General features: G+C 36.7%; 1 protein-coding gene across 1 annotated transcript in view; it reads left to right on the forward strand.

The window, feature by feature from the left end:
* Cntn6 (contactin 6) overlaps nt 1-22,661 on the forward strand; it is a 354,660-nt gene that overhangs the window by 25,364 nt on the left and 306,635 nt on the right.

The following is a 22,661-nucleotide window of genomic DNA, read 5'->3' on the forward strand; positions in this document are numbered from 1 at the left end:
CCAAATAGTGAACTATTAAATTAAGCTGTAACTGCAAGCACTTACTAGGGTAGTATTGAAACTCAGTGTATCTCAGTGAGATGATTGATTCTGTATTGTAACTGTCTGTCTGGAAAAATGTCTCACATTGGTAGATTCCTGTGGAAACTACCTTGGGTCTTCTATATAACCATGGAAATCATTCTGGTATTAAAGGGCATCCTGCTTAGTTGCAAACTGTAACAAGTTTTATATTGCAATTCATGAATAATTATATATAGTGGCCTCATAGCACTGCAACCTAAACTTTCTTACCTACTCACTAGGCTATGAATATCTAAGATCTGTCTCCATCACCATAGTATGGTTAAACATCTAAAACAACCCTATCTAGTTTATCATAAAATTCAAAATATAGGAAGGTAAATAATATCTAAGTAATTAAAGACATCTTCAGGTAGTAGATGGCTACAGTAAAAATAGCCAAGGAAAGCAAACAGCCTAAATGAACATAGACTATAAATGAGTGTAGAAAATATGCACATATATTCCACAGACTGGAATATAATATAACCATAAAATGATTTTTAAATATACAGTCATTTGCAACAACCCAGATAGCACTGGAAATAATTTTGTTAAATGAGATAAGTCAAATACAGAGAGACAAGTACTTCATAATCTCTCTAAAATATGGGTTCAAAACAAGTTGAGCTCAGCTCAGCTCAGAGAACAACAGAGAATAGGAGACTGTGGGAAGAACAATCCAAGAGGAAAGATGGGAAGAGGATTGATTATTGACTAGCGAGTTACAGTTATGCAGGAGGAGGAAGTTCTGCTGTTCTCTTACCCAAGAGGATGATTGAAGGTAATGAAATCATATGTGTGTGTGTGTGTGTGTGTGTGTGTGTATGTGTATACATATATATGTATATATATGATATATGTATGTATATACATGCACACTGCAAGAAATGGTTGTGAAGTTTTAACCAAAAGGAAGTGATAAACATTGAAGAAAAATATTCAAACCCTAGTTTGACTGTTGAATAAATTATAAACATAACATGGTCCCACAGAAACATCTACAATTCTCTCATTAAAACATCCAATTAGTGATCCTATGGCTGTGCTTCAGATCATCATTAGTTTGTTTTATTTATTCTTTGCATGAGGCTTTGGATATATGGTGTGCTGTTTCTGTGTGCAGCAGGAGTGTAGAGAGATGTATTGAAGCAAGGACATGAATAACAGCCTCAGCCTTTCTTCATTAACAACTTCATTCAGCCACTTTCCACTTTTCATGTGTTAGGTCCTATGTGAAAGTATCTGCACAAAAACTTAATACCTGTTTTTCTGCCTCAGGGAATCAACCATAGTTCAATAGGATTACATGTGCCTAACATGGTAGAATGTACCTGGAGTCCTAGCCAGCTCAGAATACACAGCAGGATGATTACTTTTTTCTATGCATTTTAGAGTAACCTGTGTAGCACAGCACGTCTTTCTAACATAAAATGGAAGGCTATAGTTAATAAGTCTATAAAGTATAATATTAATGAATAAAGTGTATAATATGGATGCAAGTGCTTATTACAAAAGCAGCAAAAGACATGTGTTAGTCATGATAAAGATTTGGGAAAAATGGAATTTTATCTCAGTGTTTGGTAAGGACATTTTTTTTACTCTGTGTTCTCTATCAGATGACTCACCAGTAATGAGGAGAACCAGAACCAGAATGTAAAGTTCCATATTTTATGAGGCATAGAGGGGAAAAAATGTCACACTAAAGTGCTTTCATGGGAATGAAAAGAAAAAAAAGCATGAAGTAAGTGACTTATATTGTAGACTCCTCCATAGGGATCAGAGCTAGACATGTGTATCATGGGAGGGATGATGAAACTCAAAGTTGCAGCATTATTTGTGAGTCATTTAAGGCCCCTGCCCTCAAAGCCCATGGAGTGGAAGACTATTTTCAGAGTTGTGTAACTGCAAGGGCTCCAAACTTCTTGTGTTAAGAGAGAGGAGAAAATAGCATGGACATCAAGGCATAAAGAAACCTTTCTGATCCTTCTTAGCAAACTTGGGAGACCCATAAATATAAACTAATTTAATATTAACACAACTGTGGTGGTGTGAATATGTATGGTCCCTATAAACTTAAGTGTTTGAATACACGACCCATAGGAAATGGCTCTATTCAGGAGGTATAGCCTTGTTTGAGTAGGCGTGACCTTGTTGGAGGATGTTTATCACTGTGAGGGAAGGCTTTGAGGTCTCAGAAGCTCAAGTATTGTCAATGTGTCACAGTCTCCTGCTGCTTGCAGATCAAGATGTAGAACTCTTAGCTTCTTCTCCATCAACATGTCTGCCTACATGCTGCCATGTTTCCCTCTTTGATAATAATGAACTAAACCTCTGAACTGTAAGCCAGCCCCAATGAAATGTTTTCTTTATAAGAGATGCTGTGGTTATGGTATTTCTTCGCAGCACTGAAAACCCTAAGACACACACACGAACACAAACAAACACACACACACACACACAAACACACACACACACGCACACCACGCACACACACACACGCGAACACACACACACACATACACACATAATCCATGCTTAAGAATTTCTATGTATAGTGTAGAGTTGTACAAGCAGTCAAGAAAGCAGAACTCTGAACATAGATATATGAGTATGCTGATGGGATTTTCACATTTGAGGAGGTTTTCAGAGCAGGACACAATAACTTTGACAACACTCATCACATCGATAAATGTGAGCATAACAATTGAGTTGAAATTATGGACAAATAACTAACTCGTGGAAACAAGAAAAGGTATTCAAGATCTGAAGGGGCAACATATACCTGGCTGTTATCTAGAAAATATTGCAATATAAACTTAAAAAACAAAAATAGAAGTACAGTGCTGTTTCAAAAAGTTACATAAGTGAGAGAAGTAAGTTTTATCCATCAGTATAGGGAACTGATACTTTTTCTAAAGAGTATATGTCAAGATATTATTGTGATATGAATATTATTTAGAGATATAAAATTAAGTGTTAGTGAGGAAAAATGGGAAAGTGAAACATGGACAACTCTAGAAAGTTGGCAAAGGGAAAGAGTCTTTGTTATGTTGAGATTTTGAGCACTATTGTGATCCCCAAATATATGCTATCTCACTTTAATATAAATACAAATACATTTTAAAATAAAAGTGAAGGATTGTGGCAAGATTTGGGTGTTTGCCAGGCAAACAGAAACAGAAGAACACAGCATTGATCAAAAGCTTTGAAAGCCAAGACTCAAATGTCCTGTTCAAGATGTGGACCATATTTCCATGCGGTTTAATCATTAAAACAGAGGAGCCGCCACCACCTGCAATGGTCGAGAGACAGCCAGGACTGACCTACTCTGGTGATGGGATGGCCAAACACCCTAATAGTTGTGCCATAAACCCCATCCAAGGACTGAGGAATCTGGATGCAGACATCCACGGCTAGGCTTCTGGTGGAGCGCTGGGAGTCTAATTAGTGAGAAAGAGGAGGGTTTGTTTATCTGAGCGAGAATTGTTGAAACCAAGGTTGGATAAAGCACAGGAACAAATAACCAAATGAATGGAAACACATGAACTATGAACCAAAGTCTGAGGGTCCCCAACTGGATCAGTCCCTCTGAATAGGTGAGACAGTTGATTGGCTTGATCTATTTGGGAGGCATCTGGGCGGTGGTGCCGGGTCCTGGGCTCCTTGCATGAGTTGGCTGTTTGAAACCTGGGACTTATGCAGGGACGCTTGGCTCAGTCTGGGAGGAGGGGACTGGACCTGCCTGGACTGAGTCTATCAGGTCGATCCCAGTCCTCGGGGGAGACCTTGATCTGGAGGAGGTGGGAATGGGGGGTGTGCTGGGGGGAAGGGGAGGGGGGCAGGAAGGGAGAGAACAAGGGAATCTGTGGCTATTATGTAGAACTGAATAATAAAATAAAAAAAAACAAAAAACAGAGGAACAGTCTACTAGAGAGGTAAATAGGCTCAGGTTTGGAATATTTACTTCTCAGTTACACATTGGTTGTATTACATGACACATTTGCTATTTGTCCTTGATTAAATTTACATATCAATTTTGCATCAGAAAATTAGAAACATGAATGCATAGTATCAGAGACAAACCCTTATTGTGTTATTAGCCTCAGGTTCCCCCATATGTAATACTGAGGGCCATATGCCTTCTTCTGAGTCTCCAAATTGCTTTATGCTTTATTGTCCCATGATCCTCAATACTTAGTTATTGTATTCCTAAGTATAACTGAAATTCCGACCTGAATTTACAGTGTCCTCAGAATTGTCTCTGATGGATGACATCATGGAAAATGTGGATGAATACACCAGTTTCTTTATTCCTTTGTAGGAAAACTTCATATACTTTGTAGTTCCTCAGAGTCAGCAGAGGGACTGAGCTTCAGTTACCTGTGATGTGATCCCTGCCATTCTTTAGACTTAAATGAATTTGCTGTCTCCCTAGCTCAGTGTTCTCATACCCCCACTTTAGTTTTTTGTGTTCTCTTCTCAAAGCGACAAAACACCTCCATGGGTTCTGCTGTTTGAGAACACAATTTAAACAACATCCATCTCAAGTTTTCAGGAGGATTAAATGATATACTCCATATTTAGCAGTGCTATATATCTAATACTGCTTCAAGCAGTATATAGTGAAAATAAATCAAATGTGGGTGGGTAGGTGGGGTACTGGATGGCTGATATCTGACTTATATGATTGATGGGATAGGAAGGCTAACAATCAAGAAAAAAGTGGAGGTTTTGCAATTTAAGTTCAAAGAAGATGATTTCTTCAAGTTAAGTAAAGGTTTTAAAATGTGCTTGTAAAAATTTCAAGATACATCATATTTATTTAATGGAGGTTTCATTGGAGAAAGAGTTTAGTCAAGAAACTGAATAATAAACCCAAGGGAAAAACAGCCTCAGACACAAAACAGCCAGGACTTTATTCTCCTTTAAATCAGCTTTATAAATGGGGGGAAAAAAGACCTTGGAGGTGAAGTTTCACAGTCTTCTGATTCAAGGTGCTTAATAATGTACTTCTTCATCCTTTTCCTTCACTCCATCTTTATTCTTCTCTGCCAAGACTATGCTGGGTGCACAGGTGGCCAAGATGGCTTAGATAATTGCACCAAGGATGAATGGAGTTTCATTACCCAAGCCCATTCACTTCATGTTGTTTCCTTCAGTTCAAGTACTGGCCATTTAGTCTTTCATACAGTCAAGTCTCTCTAATTCATAATTTAATGGAAATGATTTTGGCAGACTCCAATGGAAATCTGAATTGAATTTAGCAATTGGGTTGTTAATGAGTAATTTCTGCCAAACAGACAACCCTGGTGTTAATAAGATGGCCACTTTTCAGTTCCTCTATAGAAAATATCCTTTCTCTCTCTACTGTTCTTTTACAAATGTGGTCCCTGTGCCTCAAATTCATAAGGTATAAATGGTGAAAACCTGGTTTTCTAAAGCATGACACATGCAGAGCTGGACATGGTGATCCTTCACAAATCTTTCCACTCACTTTGAGGTAGAATTAAATAAATACTTGTGATATATACAAAGGAAGTGTTTATTGGAAAGTACTGCACACACTTCTAGAAGAACTATTAAAGTAGGGAGTACAATGCTTTTTTTAAGGTAGTAAGTGTAGACCATGAAAGACTACTGTTTTGTTTTCAATGTAACTCATTTTCAAGTTTTTTTTTTTCATTTTCAATTAGTTTTATTAGTTATTTGAGAACTCCATACAACCTGTTTTGATCATACTCAACTCCTTTACCCCAACTCTTCCCCAATTCACCCTGTTTCCTACCAACCTATTTTTCCCCTTTTTGTGAACTTTGAATCTTTCAAGACCATTTTATGCTGCTCAGATATTACTGAATATTGTGGTTGTCTACTGGAGAGTGATTAACTTAGCATGGGCTACAGTCATAGAGGAAATCTCCTCTCCCTTTCCCAGCAGCTAACACTTATCAAGAGCTTCATGGATTTGTGGGGGATTGTGTAACCAGTTCCAATTTCCTACTTGTTATTTGATCTGGCTTGGGCTTGCTTACACAGGTTTTGTACATTCTGTTGCAACCACTGTGTGTTGCTGAGTCCAGAGATAATGTTTCCTTGTAGTTATCCATTGCCTCGGGCTCATAGGCTTTCTCTATCTCACTTCCTCATTAATCATTTAACCTTCAGAGGGTATTTTTGTATATATATATATATATATATATTCCTTTGGGACTGAGAATTCTACAGTCCTGTTCTTTTCACTTTGGTCGGTTATGAGTCACTGTGTTCATCACAACCTGCTGCCATTAGAATCTCTTGCTTATGGGGAGAGAGATATGTTGATTTATAAGTATAACAATAAGTCATCAGGAGTCAGTTTAATATTATGTATATTTAGCAACATAATACTAGTACATTACACCTATGACCTATGACCTGTTTAACCATGGGTTCTTAGGCAAGTAATGGTGTCAGATGTGTTTCATCCTATAGAGTGGGAATTACATCTAATCAGAGAGTTGTCAGTTACTACCCTGATGTTAGAGTGAGTATTGTACCACTGGGCATCTCTCTCCAGTCCAGTTATTACTATAGCTGGAAGACTTCATAGATGGGCATGGTTGATAATTAATTTTCTCCTCTTTGAAAATGCTATGTAAAGCTACTCAATAGAAATAAAGTTTCCTAGTACATACCAGCTTGATGCTGCCATGTTCTGACTCAAGTATATGGTTTGTTCAGCAATAGAGTCTGGATGGTAACCAAGAGCAATTGCAATAGCCTGTAATGTTTGAGGGTCTATGGAATACTGCAGAAGAAGTTATAAAAAACTTCTTCTGTATGTCCAGAAAGGGTAACTCCATTATAATTCCTTTTGCATCTGTGTGTGTGTGTGTGTGTGTGTGTGTGTGTGTGTGTGTGTTTTGTTTATTGATGATTGGTCTGATTTTGGCTCTTTTTTTTTTTTTTTTTTTTTTTTGGTTTTTCGAGACAGGGTTTCTCTGTGTAGCTTTGTGCCTTTCCTGGGACTCACTTGGTAGTCCAGGCTGGCCTGGAACTCACAGAGATCCGCCTGCCTCTGCCTCCCGAGTGCTGGGATTAAAGGCATGCGCCACCACCGCCCGGCCCTGATTTTGGCTCTTAAGACATTCCTGTTAAGCACATTTGAGAAAGAGTAATAGATGATAAACTCTGTTTACTCATACATGTGCATATAGATATATGTGTGTGTCTGTATTTGTGTGTAAATGCTTGTATACTTCAGTGTTTGTATGGTCATCTGTTTCTCATGGCTATATTGAAATATCTAAAGCTAGTTACTTCATACAGGAAAGAGGTTCCATAGTTCTGGAAACTGAAAGCTTAAAGCAAGGCAACTTTGCTTCTTCTGGTGCTTATAGGATGGTATCATGACAGAAAGGTACATGGGAGGGAAAAATCCCATGGTATGGAAATGAAGCTAGAGGAACAGTGTCCTTTCTGCTTTTCTGTTCCATTTGGCTCTGCCAATGTCTCAATTGCTTTGTGCAAGCATCCCCTTAGTGTTATCACAACTTTATGGTGTGGCAAGATGGCTCATTGTGTACAGTGCCTGCTGCTAGGCCCGATAACCTGAGTTTGATGCCCAGAACCCACATAGTGAAACAAGAGAATAGAGTCTTGAAAATTTTCCTCTGTTCTCCACACATGCACAGTGACATGTGTGTTCTGCCTCCAGGTGAAAAAATACATAAATGTCTGTATAAATGTATAGAAGGTAAAAGAAAATACTTCCATGACTTTTAAAACCCATCACTATTTATATTCAAGGCCATGCGCATGCACCTGAATGGATAACCCATATTTAAGCCATAGCAAATCCTAAAACCCCTGGGGAATATCTAAGTGATAGATGATAGATTAAACTCTTTGAGCTCTTAAGCCACAACATTATATATTTGCATATTTACTCCTGCATATTTGAGTGTTGACATTATTTCTAAAAATTCTTGAGATTTATCAAAATTAAATTGTCACATTAGCAGGTTTAGAGTTTATCTGAAAGATAATGTCAGTGGAAGACACTGTACTCAAGAAAATCATACTATCGACCAAAGGACAAAAGCGAATAACCAGAGAACTAGCTACAAATGCAAATATACAGAACTTAAGGCAGTATATGGGGTTGGTCTTCTAATTTCCATACCCTTTATTGGTTTATTTTTTACTACTATTTTCCATAATCTCCTCTTATTTTCTTCCAAAATAGGAAGCTATAAAAAACTTTGTTGTTGATATTTACTCTATATACTCAGTATATAATGGAAAATCCATATGTATCTCCCATTTCCTCTTGATATCCTCGGGATAGGAACTAGTTTTATCATGAATAAAAGTAATTTCATAATTATATATATATATATATATATATATATATATATATATAATATACATTATGTATATGAATATGATATTCTGTTCTGTTTGTGGAAGTGGTTTATGAGACAGGAGTTGAACTTCATACGCTTGTCTGGCTGCAAACCTTGATCCACCTCCCTCAGCACCTGTGTGTGAGTGTACAATTTTGCCATCATCCTTGTCCTTATGATAATCTTCAGTGTCTCAGTTCAGCATATTTTTAGTGACCTTAATGTATTTACATATATCATGAGCTTTGTTACTTTTCATTATCCAATAATATTCCATGGCCCACAATTTTTACCCTACATGCCTATTAATAGACCCTCTTCCCAGTTTTAGGCTATTTTGAATAAAGCTTCAAATAGTTGTGACCAGGGATACGGCTGCTATGGTTCTAATTTACATTTCCCTAGTGAGCAATTCACATTTTCCCTAGTGTGGAGCCTCTTCTATAATCTCATTGACCACTTGCTAGGGCTTCATTCAGATGTCATTATTTGGTTTAGATTGTTGCTTCTAATTCTACATTATAAGTTATCTTTACATTGTAGATACATAATTTCTGTGTAATATATTACATTTCTCCTAGCCTCTGTTGAAGGTTATATTTTAATTTTTATGATGTCACATTTATTTTTCTTTTATGGTTAATGAATTCTTTTGCTCTGCCTAAGGAATCTTTGTCTATTCCAAGGTCATAAAATTATTCTCCTATTTTCTTCTAGAATTTTATATATTTAGCTTTTATGTTTAGTTTATGACCCATTTAAAATTGATATTGGTATATAGTGTGACATTTTGTCCAGGTTATATTATTTTTTTCTGGGGTTATTTTTGGAAGCATCATACATCTGCTTGAATTATTTAGATTTACTATAACTATAGAGAAGGTTTCCTATAGCCCTGCCAATCATTTTATGGCATGACACATGAAATATGCTAGGACTTACTGGAAACCAGCATGATTGCTTTCAACCAATTTTTTTTTAATTGAGCCTATTAGTACTTAGTATACAGTACTTAGTACAGTACTTAGTAATTAATAGTGCAGTAGCTAAGTCTAGACTAACAGACACTGAACTAGGAAGATGGGTACATTCACTTCCCTTTGTCCTTTATTTCTTGTGTGATGACTTCCTCTCCTTCTGTGTCTTCATGGTATACAGGTGTTTCTTTAGAGGGACATAGTATGAAGCTTTTGACTGTGAATAGAGTTGAACATTTAACATGCTTCACATGCCACTCAAAATATCTGGAAAAACATAGCTAGAACTAGCAATTTCAAGGCTGTAAGAATGAATTTCTTATGAAAATCACAGCTAGCTAACCAAAAGATATGTTCTATATAATGTCATTGTCATGAACCTCTAGTTTTAAGGAAATACTAAGGAATTAGTACACTGGTAATGTTTTGTGTTTCACAGAAAGTATGATTTCATCCCATTAAAATCAAAGCCAGTTTGGCATAACTGTAGGTAAGCGTTTCTCCATCTTTCATCTGCCATTTCTCCATCTTCCCTTCTTCACTCACTGGTTCAGCTAGTGTCATTTGCAAGATTTGGTCACAGCACTGGGACAGACCACTGAAGCAATGAACAGAGGCACACACCCACCATCACCAGTACCAAGACAGCCCATAATCATGCCTAGCATGTCCAAGTTCTCTGCATTGCTCTTACTGACTAACTGAGCTGTAAGTCTTGCTTGCCTTCTCTCTGTTTGGGAGCACTGCAATCTGTGTGAGTTCCTCCCAGTCCTGTCAGAACAACCTGCTGCACTTCTCTTTTGAAAGCTCTGGCTGTACTCAGACTCGGATTGTTCTTTCTGCTAAGCTTCTGTCTGTTTTTTATCCTCTACAGGTAGGACCCTCCCTACACACACACACACACACACACACACACACACACACACACACACCCCTTTGATTAGAATGCCCACTCCTCTACTCAACTCCCAAGCATCACTTCTAAGTTTTACATCTTCTTACTGCTCAGTTCTTAGGGTTCATTTCTTTCATTTAGATTGTGTAAGTTTCCTCACTCTAAGGAGGGTGCTTTTCACTGTATGTCTCCTTTATGGGCTCCATGCATAGCATGTATTAGAATTTATTAAAATTAAGTGTTAATTGCATTTGATTGTCTCCAGCACCCAGGTGCTTACCCATCTGGTCACTATTGTAACTTCAAGGCCTGGGTCATTGACAATCATCGCAGTTTTCTAAAAACTTGTGAATAAATGCAAACAGAAGTGGTTGAAACACTCAGAGTTCCCCATTTTTAAATTATCTGGAGCACTTAGGAAATATGTTGGCTAGGGTATATGGAATATATGGAATTTAATATTTAATATAGATACATTTCGGGTACATTTTCAAAACAGTGATAATAAATAAAAATACTTATCTTGGATATCCAAATATTTATATTTATATCAGACATAATAGACTTGAACTACGTCTGAATTTTGGAAAGTTTTTAGATTGTTCATCTGGCATTTGTGCAAGGGCTGAGGTACAGACCCAGTGTTTGGCAGTATGAATTTTTAGGCTTGAGTGTTGAATAAATTATCAGATGTTCAAGCAAAGTTTGGAAATGGAATTTGGGGCAAAAGAAAGCAGTTCACTTTAGACTTTTAAATTAGTAAGCTTGGAGCATAGTTTCCTGCAAATTGCTGCTTTTCCCAGGCAGTGACCAATTTCTGGAGAAAGAAAAAAAAAAAAAAAAAAAGCAAAATGCAATCTGCACACAGGCAAATGCCAGAGGCAATGTGAGTGCTGTGTAGGTTCAAGCCAGGTCAAAATAAAAATGACTACTAACCAGCCACCCATCTTGTAAAATGACATAGCAACTACTTATCACTTATTGCCCTTTACAAATATTAAAAAATAAGTCACCGACTCAGCTACCAAACACATGAGATTTCACTGTGGCTGTATTGACTGGAAGTGTTTTGAATGAAAATTGACTGCAGTGAATTTCTGTAAATCAAAGCTTAAGTTTTCTCTTTATCTAACCTTTATGTTAATTTACCCTAATGATGATTTGGCAGCACCTACTGTTCTGAGATGGTATCACCTTAGGAGCAACCACTCCTGATGACTTCAGGCCTTATAGATTGTAGTTTGTTCTTATTTGTCAATTTGTTTTTAGTTTGCTTTTATGCTTAATAGTATTTTTAAAGTTGCATTATCTCCATCTACTATTAACTTTATTCTGAAACTCTTAGAATACTCACAATTCTTCCTGCCCTAAGATCTACCAAATCTTTATTATGTTCAATAGTATATTTTATATATCTTCCTCATGCAAGTTTTTAAATGTTTAAATTGATCATTGCTGTGGTAGAAATTTAGAAATTATTTTGCCTGGAGTACTTCTAAGCTTCTCTTTCCTCATTTGGAAAATGAAGAGTGGTTATGGAATTAAATCAATTTTTGATTGTTTTAAAGTAATCTATAAATAAGTCCTGGATGATTGAAAATTATAAATGCTTATAAGAATGAATCTCATCCTGCAGATTAAAATTAATCTGCTACATGAGCCAAACCCAAATGTTGCTTTACCATGTAGGAGAAAGGCATGAATCTATGTGGTTAGGAGAGTTTACAGAGATATAATTTTCCCAAATGAATGTATCAGGAGTGGCAGCCATGAATGGTATTTCATGGTCATGTCATTATATCATTCCTTTTACTTCCTTATTCTTACCCAACAAACTATTTATTTATTGTGACTATGCCTGTTTTCCTGATAAAACCACTTCCTTTGAATAAAAGTTCCACAGCAGTGGGGTCCACATCTGCTTTGAACACTTTCATACACTGACATAAAAAAACTTTAGTGGCCACAATTCATCATTGTGGCAAGTGGGATTTTGTGACTGTAAGCACCACATTTGTCACTGAAAGAAATCCTTGCACTGGGCCTGAAGAAGAGAAGACTTTCTCAGAGGTCATGGAATCTCTATGTTTAGAATCCCTTGTTATGTCTATGCAATATACTATTTCCTTATAACAGCGGTAAAAAAAGAAAAAAAAAAAAAAAAAAAAAAAAAAAAACTTCCCACATAACAAACAATTAAAAAGGGGAGAAAGTCTCTTGAGCCTGCCATAATGCTGTTATCTCAGCACCTCCAAGTAGAGACAGCAGGATCAGGAGTGCTGTGCTAGTCTTAGCTATTCAAAAATGGGGAGTCATCTGGTCACCTGCAGAGTTAATGTCATCCATTGATCCTGGATGTTTGTTTCTCTCTTGAAACAGAAGAGAGAAGTCACAGATCCACATTTGAGGCTCTGTGAATCCGGTACTGATATCTTCTGATCATGTACATATATTAATATTTTCCATATCATATGCTATAATGTACAAACATGCAAATTGTATAAAGAGTAATGTTATTCTGTAAAGAACTGATTATTTGCAAGTAAAACAGAAAATTTTCTTCAAGTTACTGTCTTTCTTTACTGAAAGGAATAGGAGTCTCTTCAATGATACAAATTTGAATAGTTGGAAAGCAAATTCACAATTACTGCAAACAAAGATAAATAATTTATTTGAGTAATAGAGCTGATACAACTCATGCGTGTATGTCTGTGTGTGTGAGTGTGTGTGTGTGAGTGTGTGTGTGTGAGTGTGTGTGTGTGTGTATGCTGGTATGCAGACATGCAGTTAAATATAGCTATATGTTTGTCTGTATTACTCATTTGTTAATATTATTATATAATTACCACAGGTAGAAAAATTCCATGAGGTATTGAGATTACATCTCTTTGCAATTTTATATATGATTTCATTCTTAAATTTATGAGTTAAATTATCAATACTGCTAACTGCTTTAAGAAATTTATGTGAACACATATGAATCTCCAAGAAATCATACTTTATTTCCTTAAGATTGTGAGATTTAATTAAGGGCATAATTAAATACCATTGATAATTTGACTCATCCAACATAACCAGAGGATATCATCTTTGGAGCCAATAAACTAATTCTGCATCTTATATACAAAAGTAATAGTTGATTAAGTTTTTCACTTTCTAATCTCTTACTCTGATATCAAGAATTCTAGGCATTAAATATATTTTGCTGATTGAACTCTTCTGTGCTGGGAAAAGCCAATCGAAGCTATAGCCAGAGGGTCTTTTCTATTTTTCTTCAAATGCTTTGAGCCTTCCATTAGGTTATTGCAGTAGGTGAAATGATACTCTTCAATGTCTGAAGCAGCCACTGAGTTTTGTGTGGGTGTACATATACATTTAAAACAATCATTCGAGGGAACACATTAAATCTTATGAGAGACAGAAAACATATTGTGTGTTCTTAAGATTGCATAAGTAAATCTGTCACATCTAGATTTTTACAGAAGAGAATGGCTGTCTGTAATAATTATCCTAAATTGAGTATCTACCAGACAGTTTTATACACTTGATTTGCTGCAGCTACTCCAAAGAATTACCTTGGGCTAGTTTCATTCTGTTCTAGTTGGGTTTCTGTTGCTGTGACAAACACCATGACCAAAAGCAACTTGGAGGAGGGGAGGGCTTATTTGACTTACAGAAATAGGGTCTATTGTACTGGGGAACCAAGGAGGAGCACAATGCAGGAGCTTGAAATGTGAGCCTTGGAGGGACAATGTTACTGAATTGCTTCCCATGTTCTGTTTGGCTAACATTCATATGTAGCTCAGGCCCAACTTCCCATGGATGGAACTCCCCACAGTGGGCTGCAGCCCTCACACATCAAAGATTAATTAAGAAAATGCCACCACATGCACGCCCCTAGGTCAGTCTTATGACATCAATTTCTCAAATGAGATCAGTTCTCATGTGTGACTTTAGTTTGTATCAAGTTGATGAAAACTAACTAGCACACCACCACCACCACCCCCCCCCCCCCCCCCCCCGCGCGCGCGCGTGCGCGCGCGCGCACACACACACACACACACACACACACACACACACACCCTCTGGTCAAATTTTAATGAAATAACAGAAAGTGAGTCTGGCCCTTTTAGCTCGTGATTGGAAATTGCTAAATTTTCTTTCATTACTGAGAATACATTTAGCAAATACAAATTTCAACATTACTCTAAACTATAAATATGCCTTTAAGCTTTTACATCATGTAGGCTTTGCTGTCTTGGAACCCACTTCTAAGGGCACTCTGACATGATTAGAACCACCAGTGAGTCCAAGATAGTCCAAGATAGACTGGTGCCTCATCCATACCTCACCTACTCCATTGACCTAGGGTCAGCTTTAGTGGTCCTTGTCATGGTATCAATGTCTTTGATTCATACTCAGATTAATTTGAGGGATCATCTAGTCATACCACTTTCTGTTCCATCATTAGTCATGCAAAAGCCTGGTTTTTAAAGAAAGAATATTTCTAATACCATGTACAAAAGTAGAGACAGGATCTATTGCCACACATAGTTTTATAAGTTAATGATTATCATAAAGAAGTATTGACTAAAAGGACAAATGAGCTAGGAACTAAATACAAATCTGTTCTCATAGTGATAAAGTCACTGAGCACCCATGCAATTCCAAGCTACCCAGAGATACACACATTTACTACTGAGTACCATGCTTGTAAAAGCTCTTTATTTTTCAAGATTTTTGTCAAATGAATAGCACTAGAACTTTGAATTTCCCCTTTAGCAATCAAAATATGTTCATATTATAAGTTGAAAGAGGTTTGACATTTAATAATTTAAGCTTTTTATTAAGTTCCATGAGGTTGTTTGGGCATTCAAATTTTCGTTTCTTATCTAATCTTTATTTCTATTTTGGAACAAGTAGGTGTATGTCTTCTCTTGTTTATATGTGTTTGGGTATTTATGTAAATATACATAAGTAGGAAAGTGATTAGCATACATTTATAGAAGAATATCAGCATAGTTATGTAGCTCATATTATTCTTGGAAGCCATTTTGAAGAAAATGGATTTGCTTTAAATAAAAGCCATATATTATCATCAGTCCCAGGAGAGATTAGCAGTGAGGTATTGTAAAGCTGTAAGTTGAGAGACCATGTTCTAAACAATGTGTTTGTGAAGGGGTCCAACAAATGTCCCTAAAATTAGGTTCATTGTTCAGGTTTCAGTTAATGATTTGCCTTGTCTCATTCTCTGGGGTTTTATGGATTGAAACAAACTATTGCAGCATTGGAACACTTCATTCTCTGACAGATAAAGAAACATGGTCCTCTTTGTCTGATCAAATGTTTCCTGCAAAGTTATATGTAGGTGCCTGCAGCTATGAGCCTAGAAATTGGGAACTGAGGCAAGAGATTCCTTGATCATGTCTTCTAGGCCCAACCTGGCCTATATCGTGACTTCAAGGCCAGAAAGAAAGAGTTTACAATGATATTTCATTAGATTGCCTTAAAGGTAGTCCCAGATTAAAGAAGAGATACTTTTAGTTTTGTGACCTAATGAAAATTATCTATTAGCATGGTCACTGTACATTTTTAAAACAATGTAACTAATAATCTAATTCTCATGAATAATTTGAAAATTAATAAAATAGTCAAGTGTGAAATCCATTCTAGTATGTAAAGTTCTGTAATTATCTGTCTTTTTATCCCAGTAAGTTTACAGTGACATTTCCCAAAGGACTATTGCTAAGGATATGAAACAGTTAAATTTACATGCATTGGTGTTACATACATACTGTTGCATAGCTATCAATAACAATTGATTTAATGTATTATGCCATGTTTTTGAAAACTATATCAGGCATCAGATGATTGAGATAAACTAATTTTTGTTTCTCTTTAAGCTTCTTAACTAAAATCTTTATAAAACAATATACTATTAGTAATATACATATTCACATAGATGTGTGTGTGTGTGTGTGTGTGTGTGTGTGTGTGTGTCCCTGTATATGTGCATATATGTGTGAATATGTGTGTGGAAGTCAGAAGTCTATGTCAGATATCTTCATCAGTTACTCATCGTCTTTTCTTTTTTTTTCTTTTTCTTTTGGGAGGAGGCATGGAGAAGTGTCTCTCAATGAATCTGGAGGTCACCAGTTGGCTAGACTGGCTGACCAACAAGGCATGGCGATCTGCCTGTCTCTGTCTCCCCACTCAGTACTAGAACTACTAGGACTAATTCCATGAATAGCTTGTGGGTGCTGGTAATGCAAACTTAGTTCTTTACACAATGAGCCATCTCTCCTTTTCCTCTAGACATATTTTCTTAATATAGAACTTGAAAAAAAGTTTTAAAATATATCTTCGACATGCAGTCATTTACATTTTAAAAATCTTGTCTTTCTATATTGTATTCAAATAATTTAATTGATATAGTGAAACCAACAATTATAAAACTAGAAGATTGATTAGCAGTAATTATTTTGGTAATCTAACTTTGCCTAAGGGCAATATTTACATTGGAGATACCTACTGGATTTTGAGATCTGTGTAACCCTATTTCCAATATGGCAAATGCCTGATACATTTAGAATTGTCCTTGCCCTCAGCAAGTTTACTGCATTCCCTCATCTGGCTAGTATTCTCCATTGCAATCCTCGAGGCTTATAGAGTGAAAACTTTCTCCAACTCAGTGCTAGTTTCTGGCCTTGGAGGCATGCTTTCATGTATACAAAATAAAACAAAATTACCCAACATTTTGTACTGCCCAAAGCAGTTCTCAATCAATACTATACTGAGAACTGATTAATACTGGTCTTCCAAGATTCCCCACCAAAATCACTGGATATCACTCTGCACTGCCACTCAGTGGCCCCCAAAGGGGCTGAGATCCACTGGATCACACCACTTGGGTTGTGATAACAAACCTGTGTGAGGTCATTCTCTGAGTCACCAACTAAACAATCAAGTCAGAGGACTTGTGTTCAAATATTCGAGGCTTAGCCTATGTGGGAGAGAGAACTGATATCAACAATAATGATGTTTCACAAATTAACTCATCTAGGTCGTCAGGCCTGTGTATGTACAGCTCATATGCCAGCATATGTATAGCTCAACCTCTGCCTTTTTGCTTCCACGAAAGAATAATTTCATTTTCCTCCAAGCCACCCTGTAACTACTATTACAAATAGAGTTCAGCTAACAGTTGGGAAAGTGACTCACTTTAAAAAATAAAAAGGAACTTATTACTTTATCTCTAGAATTCCTTTGAATATAAATAATAAAGTAAAAAATGTAATAAAGACTAGAAATGGAACTAAAACCTCTTTTCAGCTGGAGGCTTGGCCTCTCAACTTAAGAGGTCAAATGTGAAGATGTTCCATGAAGTTCTCTCTTACTGAAGGTTTCACTGGCATCTCCTTTGTTATAGAAGATGCTGGCACTGTCAGTGGCATTGTATTCCTCCTTCAAATGACAGATCTAAGGGGCACACTGAGCACTGTGATATGTATTCTAGAATTGCAACCCATGAGCTCAGAAGTAGATAGGATGTTAATTATCCATGAGTAGCCATATGAAGTCATGTCTCATCCTCTGTCCTGCCCTGGGATGTCGCATACATAAAGGGAGGTTCTCACTGATGCCAGCAGGCTCAATGTGCGAGCTTCCAAAGGAACAATTAGTTGCTTGGTGTCTAATTCAAAGGCTGTTTAGGGGATTGTTCTCCTTGAGTTAATGGGAATATGAGTGTTCAATGATGGGAGATTAGCCCCAGAAGACAGGGAAATGCATTAAATCCTTATTTTGATTTGAATTGGGAGTGAATAAAGTGCTCAATGTTCAGGGAATGTAGTGAAGTTAACATGCAAGAATGAATGGAGACTGATTTCTCCATGTGACAAGGGAGACTCTGCAGCAGTTAGCACCTGAGAATCTCCAGGGACAGAGCAGAGACAGGGGTGGCCATTCATCATCCTCTAGAGATTATGAGGTTTTCTACTAAATGCTATATCAATGTAGTTAAATCTTCCCAGAACCAATAAAAATGCCCTTTGCCTTTCTCTCATCTATTACAAGTAATTTCTATTCATCTTGTTATGGAGATCTTGAAAGTATTCACAAGATACTTGGAGTGCCTGGGGGAGGAAAAGTGAGAAGGAAAGAATGTAACTGTATATCATTGGCATTCATGAGAAAATTCACATTAGATATTTGAAAGGCAGGTCCCCAGTAGGCAACAGAGAAATCAGGAACGATGTTGTGCCAAAAATACCACTGTGGCCTGGACCTCAGGGAGTATATGTCAGATACAGTGAAGGAAAGTGATTTAGAAAGAGGAGATGTATGTGCTTTTCTATATGCATTTAGTTTATTTATATGCACAAGTCCTCTGAAAAACTAGTATACTCTGGGAATTGACAAGCAGGTTGAGCCTGAAGTTTCTGAACGATGCAGCTTTGATTACACTTCTACTCTAAAGCCTGAGTAGCATCTTGCAATGTGATGAATATACTTTCAAATTCATGTTTTTCATGCCTGGAACCCAGATGCTCACATATTAGCCAGGTGATGCATGGTATGGACCTTCTAGTGAAAAAAATGGTATGTTGCTAAGTATGACTATACATTTGGGAGTTCAAGTTTACCATACTGGAGCTTACAGATCCAAATCACTGCAGAAAATTACAACTCAGTTGCTGATGTGCCAGGCATGCGGATTAAAACATCCACAATTACACACTGCCCTGCAATAAATATATGTTCTGAGAAATATGTTACTCAGAGATTATGTCATTGTACAAGGATTATAGACTTTCCTTATACAAAACTTAGGATGCAGTTCAATCACTCTACAAGGCTTGTTGGTTCAATAGGGGAATGCAATAAACATAAGATTTGTGAAGCTCTAAAGACAAGTACACTCTGAGATAATAATCAAATATGTAGAAGAGTAAATGCAGAAACAGTCATTTATCACCCCTATTATTATGTACTATACATGATGATATGTGCTGTACTCTTATTCACTGTGTAACATAGTATTTTGTTCACATCATATTACCACAAACACATAGGAACTCATTCTGCAATGAAATTATGATAGCCATGATGTTAATGGGTAATAAAAATACTTAGCTTTATCATAATTTTATAAGACTTCTGTTGCATAGGCAAATGGTCCTTTGTCAGAAAAAACATTCTGCAATCTGTGTGTGTGTGTGTGTGTGTGTGTGTGTGTGTGTGTGTGTGTGTGTATGCATGGGGATGGCACCTTTATGTGATATCTTTATACAGATCTCAAGTGTCTTCTGTTCTTCAATCACTCATTTTTCTATTCTAAATCAATTGGATCACAATTGCTTGATGGCAGTTAGCCAAGGTTAAGAGTCATTATTTCTCTTATTTATTTAAAATGAATGTTTCTGACATCACCTTTCAAGGAGACTGTGCTAAGTTTTAGCTACAAAACAAAAAGAAAAACATTCAAAGTGCTATTACTTCTTGAAGGCTAATCCTATAAAATCACTGAAATAAAGTTAAGGTACTCAATGGTAACAGCTAATCACCCATCCATTCATTGAATTCTCACAGCATAATATCTTCTGCAGACAGGAAACATGCATGCAGAATATCCTGCAAATAGGATATAAAAATATATTGTCAAAAATATACATACCATGAATATTCCATTCATCAAGTTATTAATAGTAACTTGACTAAATGAAGAAGGTATAATGTGAACTTTCATAGAATAAGATTACTATCACTTAGAAGCATGCACAATTAGAGAGCAACAGAAAGTAAGACCAATATAAGTTGAAACAGAAGCATCTTCAATGTAGCCTATTCCTTTATATATGATTAGTTCATACTCCATAACATGAATAATAGCAGTTATAGTAGCAGGTGTTATTTATTACACCTTGAATTCATTTCTTACCATTTAAAGCATGTTCAGTAGCTAAACTTATCCTTTCCTTAAGCTTCAGTTGTAGCTATATTTAACACTAAATGTAGCTACATTTTGTGAGGAATCCAGGTTACCCCACTGAAGTAAGTAAAGGCTACAAAAGCCCTTATATCTTTAGAGGCAAAGACTGGGTTATACTGATGCTAGTGGAAAAAATCTCAAAACGGCCTTTCCCTCCACTCAGCACAGTCCTTGTTTAATTCTACACCAATAAAATCCAGGACAACAGGGGTCAACCTGCATGACTTTGTACAATTATTATGTTCCTAAAAACATGATAAGGATTCTGTTTTAACTAAAAAGGATTTCTAATTAAAAAGAAGCTCTAAAAGGAATAAGTAAGCATGGACAGATTGAAAATGACCCTTTCCTCTTGAGATGACCATCGAGTCTCTAAGTTATTTGCTGTTGTTCTATTTCCATTTCCCTCTGAATGATTGGACTGACAGTGTCAGTATCTTGTTCAAACAAGTTTAGGGTCATTGTGGGTTTCTACAGGTGTGCACAAAGAACTGCTACAGTAAGTTGTTGGCTCGGCCAAAGATTTGGGCTACTTGCACACACACAGCCACCTACCAGCCCCTCCCAGAATGACTGCTATGGAACCAGAGATGTTTGTCCACATTCCTCCCTTTCACAACACCCCTTACTCTAGGAGACTAAAGGAAAGACCACTCTTTGGAGCAATGCTCTGACCTTGATTGCACATTGCTATTTCTCTTCCCGAGTGATTTCTCAGAACTTCTTTCCCATTCAGTCAGCCAAGTGTTCTACCAGCCAATCAAATTTTCCTCACACTGACTCCAAGTTATGTGTGTAGCTGACAACTCGTTAGCACAGGAATTTCTCGGGATTTTACGGCATCATTGATGACAGGCAACTATATTTTCCACCTGAAGCAATTCCTGTTTTGGTGAAGTCATGGCTGCCAGGATGCACCTAATAGTGGACAAATTAATGGAATAGACCATAAAAGTCCAATTGTCCAGGGGCTGGTAAACAGGAACAGGGTGGAATTGGTACACATTTTTCTGTGTGTGATTGTGACTTATTTTTCTTTTCCCTTCCATAATGCACAGATTTGCAAAAAAAAAAAAAAAAAAAAAAATGAGTGTGTATGTGTGCATGTGTTTCTCAATGAATATCTTACAGCTATATAGTTCCATAGACATTTGGTTTCTTTCAATATTTCATTTTCATGTAAGTCACAAAATATATCTATTTGTTCCTAAAAGCAATGAAGATATTAAGAAAGAAGGAAATAAGGAAGAAAAGAAAGAGAAAGGACAAGAAGAAATAAAGAGACCTGTAAAAACTAGCAGTTTTCCAATATATAAAAACATGAAGGGGACAGTGAGAAATTCCTCAGCAAGAGAACTATGGGACTAGCTTTAATCTTGTGTTATTTATAATGTCTGATGCCATACTACATCATTCAAGTCCCAAAAGCAGCTGTGGGAATCGGTCTAGGGTATTCACAATTATGGACTTCTTTCTAATTCACAACCTTATTAGGAGGAACTATGTCTTCTTAAGTTCCATAGAGGATACTTTAGGTGAAATTATGATCCTGGCTAATTGGCCGTTGTGGAAGTAACCACAGGCTTAGGGTTTGGATGGTATTGGTCAATGAGATGATTTTGGTACTGGCTAATATTCCAGGTTACTAAACACCTCCAATTTTAGTCTCCTCATCCATAAAATTAAAATAAGAATTGTAGACACTCTATAGGACTGTGACCAAACAAAATTGATGTACATCTGTGCCACATTATCATTCCTATTGCTGTTGTCTCTGTCTAAATTCCAACTCCTCCCCCGGTATCTCATTATATCTCTTCTTCCTCCTAAATGACTCAGCAATCAGAATTCTTCTCCAGCCCTTGAAGCTCAGGGTTGGCCAATACAAGTGTGTTCCAAGTCAGGGCAGGAAACATAAAAGAAAATGGGCTGTCGCTTGGACTATTGGCTGTTCCATCAGTCTGTAGCTAGCAATGGTGCTAAGAACTAGTTAATCCCTTGATTGTTTGTTTATTTGTTGTCTGAGTCTAGTTAAACACCCGGTTTAGACCAAGCAATTGATGATTGTGGTACGTTTTCTAACACTATGCATATTTGGACCCAGTGATACTGAATTGTGAAATATTTAAATTGAAGTTACTATATTCACTTTTATGTGAGATTTTCTAAATTTTAAACATATTTTGATGAATATAACTCTTCAAATAGTAGTTAATGAGCCCCGGTCAGAAGATTTTCAGCATGCTGCTTTTATATAAACATAAAAAGCTCCTTATTTGGAAAGACTAACGGGGTCATCTAGTTTAAATTTCTACTGGGTTAAGAAGACTCTCAAACAACACCTA

This window comes from Peromyscus leucopus, chromosome 3, assembly GCF_004664715.2.
Source record: "Peromyscus leucopus breed LL Stock chromosome 3, UCI_PerLeu_2.1, whole genome shotgun sequence".
NCBI classification, from domain to species: Eukaryota; Metazoa; Chordata; class Mammalia; order Rodentia; family Cricetidae; genus Peromyscus; species Peromyscus leucopus.